The sequence below is a fragment of the Nannobrachium achirus genome (genome assembly GCF_963921795.1).
Source record: "Nannobrachium achirus genome assembly, chromosome: 20".
NCBI lineage: Eukaryota > Metazoa > Chordata > Actinopteri > Myctophiformes > Myctophidae > Nannobrachium > Nannobrachium achirus.
The window spans coordinates 48,340,169-48,344,399 of record NC_137827.1 but is presented as its reverse complement, the minus strand read 5'-3'; positions in this window follow the sequence as shown (position 1 = coordinate 48,344,399).

Genomic DNA, 4,231 nt, shown 5'->3' with positions numbered 1-4,231 from the left:
CCTAACCCTAACCTCAGTAAAACTATGCCTAAACCTAATCTGGTGAATGCTAACCTGCCGACGCTGTTGAATGCTAACCTGGTGAATGTTAACCTGGTCAATGACAAAAACAAAACAAACATGGACAGCTCGGCTCAGATACGTTGCAAAACAAAGGACACAGATACAAATAGACTCCATGTACCGTACCTACATTGGACCATGAAATAAAACATTATATATACACACATTGTTTGTGTGTATGTTTGTATGTAGATGGGTGAATAACTACACCAAACAAATACAATACAATAAAAAAATAACAGTATTAGTACCCACAACAACAACAACAACAACAACAATAGAAAAGTAAAAAAGCCAAAATGATAATAATGATCCTATCTTCTATGCATCAAGGTTAGTGGTATCTTTCTGTCCGTCTTTCTGTCTGTACGGTATGTCTGTCTGTTCAAGAAGAGCAGGTGGTTCAATCTTGTCTACTGTATTTTATTTTTCTATTCTCTCTTTTGAGGCGGTAGGAAGGCTTAGAGGGAGATGGAGTAGGAGCGAAAGTGCTGGAAAGATGTAATCTCAGCACAGCGGGATATTTTTTTCCCCCCCAGAGGCAGTGGTCTCTGACCACCATTAAACCATCTCTGACCATCCTTATCGCTCTTTACTGGTTAATCTGGTGATGATTCATCACTCTCTCACACACACACACACGCACACAAACACAAAGCACGTGTATACTTGCAAAGATACACACTCATATAAACATACTGTGTAATGTGCATATGAACAGCCGCCCTATAAAATGATACATCCACACACATTAACCTGTACATTGCACTCTAAACAAATCCTAAAAACAAAAAGACCTCCTCCCCCTGCCTGCACACACATCAAGCAGCAAGCCCTCAGGCCATTCTTACCTCCAGCCATACATCATACATGGCATCATGAACCGTATATGTAGCCGCAGGGTCACTCCACGTAGCTGGGTCAGCTGCCTGTCTTCTTCTCCTGCACCCTGCATCGTCTTAATTCTTAAGTTTGCACACACACACACACACACACACACACACACACACACACACACACACACACACACACACACACACACACACACACACACAGGCACGTGCACACATAGACATCAAAGGGGGCTTGAGCCCCTGCCCTTTTATCCGCCTGTAAAAAGTGCCCTCTCCAGACCATGAATGCAGTTTTCACTATGGTGAAAGAAATGCAAACGCCCTCTTTCCATGCCATACCTGAAGGCAGCATTCAAGAGAATTGCCTTTTCCAAACTCTCCTGAACTTGAATGCAGTATCTTAATTGCCCTCTCTGCGCAGAAATCCATACTCTACGCCACATTCTCAGGTATTGACTTGATTATGCTTAGTTCAGTGTGCCGAAAATAGCTGACCTCCAAGCTCGACGCGTTGTTAGAAGTTTCAGCACCTGCCTCTCCAACATTCTCTGCACGTCCCTCTCACACACACACACACACACACACACACACACACACACACACACACACACACACACACACATACACACACACACACACACACACACACACACACACACACACACACACAGATATGTGCTGGTGGAACTTCCCTTTGATGCCAGTTACCTTGCACACGGCGAGAGGATGAGGGGAGGAGCCCGTCTTTTTACTAGATGTGTAGTTTTTAAGGCGAAACAAGAAGCAGACATGCATGCCTCGCAGCTGATCAGATACTCAGCTGCTGCGGCAGGAATGTTGGAGCAACGCGAGGATGTCTTCTTTTAGGGAAGCACGGGGGAAATCTACAGTATACAGAGAGGACACAAGCCGTGCACTTGTCCTATCAGAATGCACACACGGTTCATTATGTGCCTGTACTGTCTGTCTGTATATGGGTGTGTGAGTTTAGGTTTGAATGGATCGAATCCACGTGGTGTTTTAAAAGGAATATTCGAAGGTAGTTTTTGGCCATTTCCTCCACCAAGTTCAACCCTCTTACATTCTCTTTTAGAATTGCGGATATTCTCACTGATCCAATGTAATGACCCGGCCTGTATTATTGTTAGAACGTATTAACTGTCTCTAGTAACCAGCTGACGGTATTGAGTTGGTCGATGACACGTGGATCTTCTTTGAAGGTGTCCTTTTCTCTCTTGTCTTCAATATTAGTCTTACCATCACTGAAAGTACTGTTAACTCTTGAACGGAACTCATCTGTCGCCAGCTCAGCCTCATATTGTGGCGTATTAGTTATCGCTATATAAGGACTACCCCAGAGAATAGCCGTTGGATTTGTCATCCATATATTCTTATTAGGAAATGTCTGTAAAGAGAGGGACATCTCTGTAACAATTATGCTTAACTCTGAACACCAGCTAAGACCCTTTTAGGTGTCTGACCACACTAAGACAAAAAACAGGCATCAATACACAATGCACCTGAACTCCATCACAAGACTATGCATTCCTACATTCCTTATAAATGGCCTATAAATTAGATCAACTATTTACACAAAGGAGGTCTGCTGCCAGGGTTTGTGTGCCATTAAAAGAAGCATTATGAAAAGCACACGCTTGTTAAGTTGTATTTTTGGGTACAGCTGCAAGCTGTAAAAAGCTGCAAAAAGAAAAGCATATCAGTTTTGAATAATTAAAATCTGTGTAAGAATATCTGTTGTCATTTAGATCTTTTTTTTGGGGGGCGAGTTTCAAGCCCAAGGGTTTTTCTGCTTTATTGGACATTACAAAAAAGGATTGTCTGACTAGAAGGCGAGAGCAGAGAAGGGGGGGAGAGATGATAGGTGACATGTAAGTCGGGAGTTGGACTGGGAGAGGATCAGGACATTATGATAATGGTAGTCAGTTTGCTAAGTACTTGAGCCTGCGCCAGGATGCCCCTGTTTCTAGTAGAAAATGTGTAAATGGTAATGTGTTTGGCAAGATGTCAAGCTACTGTAGTTTGTGCTGACCACTTCATTTACTCTGCTACACTCTTGACGTGCATCGTCATTATTAAGAACTTAATGAATATTGGACAAGCCCAGGTACAGTGGCTTCCAGTCTTTGTACCATACCATTCAGGTGTATGTTATTATGAAAAGTTACAATGAAAAGCTCCACCGGCTGTCTGTCAGTCAGTCTGTCTGTCTGTCCGTCACGTCACGTCACGTCACGTCACGTCACGTCACACTTTTAGCCCTACTCTTATCTCCGGCACCATTGCCCCTATCCATGCCAAACTTGGCACACATACTCCTTGGCTGGCAAACCACAACCTCCGCCCCTGATTTCTCACATTCTTCTAGCGCCACCATGAGGTTGCCTTAGGGGGTCTTACTGGTTTATATAGAATTAAGTGTTGCTATCCTAGTCATTTTGTAGCACATAACTTGTTTTCTTTGCTTTGTCCGCTTAGGCTACCTGTTGGTTGAATCAGTCACAAAGAAAAACATACAATAGAAAAGGTTCAAATCGAAAAGATCGAAAAGATATATACTATACAGATACAGTGGCATAGATAGTAGCAGTTATGTACAAGATGTATAGCCTGTCAAATGCAGATTTGTACGCAAAGGTCCCTGTTGATTGTCTGTCAGCCAGTCTGCTTTTCAATACAGAAACAATGACAGGTGTTCTGGTCTCAAACCAAATATGAAGATGCCGAGAACTGATGGTGATGGATACAGACTTAAATGGTGTCCGCGTAGAACTGGACCATACTCTTCTTCATCTTCATCTCTTATCTCTACAGCCCTAGAATATTGAGCTCCAAGTTATTATGTACCAGGAATCAGAGTTCAACCTCCCATGATCTGTTATCAGAGATTGTAATAATGAGGGTGTGTGTCCACAAACATCAGGAGCTTAGCTTATTGGTAGCTGAAGGCACAGTTATTGATATACAGAGACAAGAGGGGAGAGCTTGCAAAACCCTACAGTGCATGCTCCAGTGCTGTGTGCTCTGCACTTATACGCTTAGGTACTTAAGGTGCACGTCGTTCAGTGTTCTGTTTCTCTAATAAACCAAAGCACAGTGCACTTAGCCAAATAGCACTCCAGAGACATATTTGGCTACGTATGAGTTATGATATGACCCACAAATGAAGATATCCCATTGTAGACACCAACCATGAGATCGCTCGCTGGCCAGCTTTTTCAAGGTGCAATATTCCCTTTTATTAACGGACATTTAGTGGGAATTAATGGGAAATTAAAGGAATAAAATGGAAATAC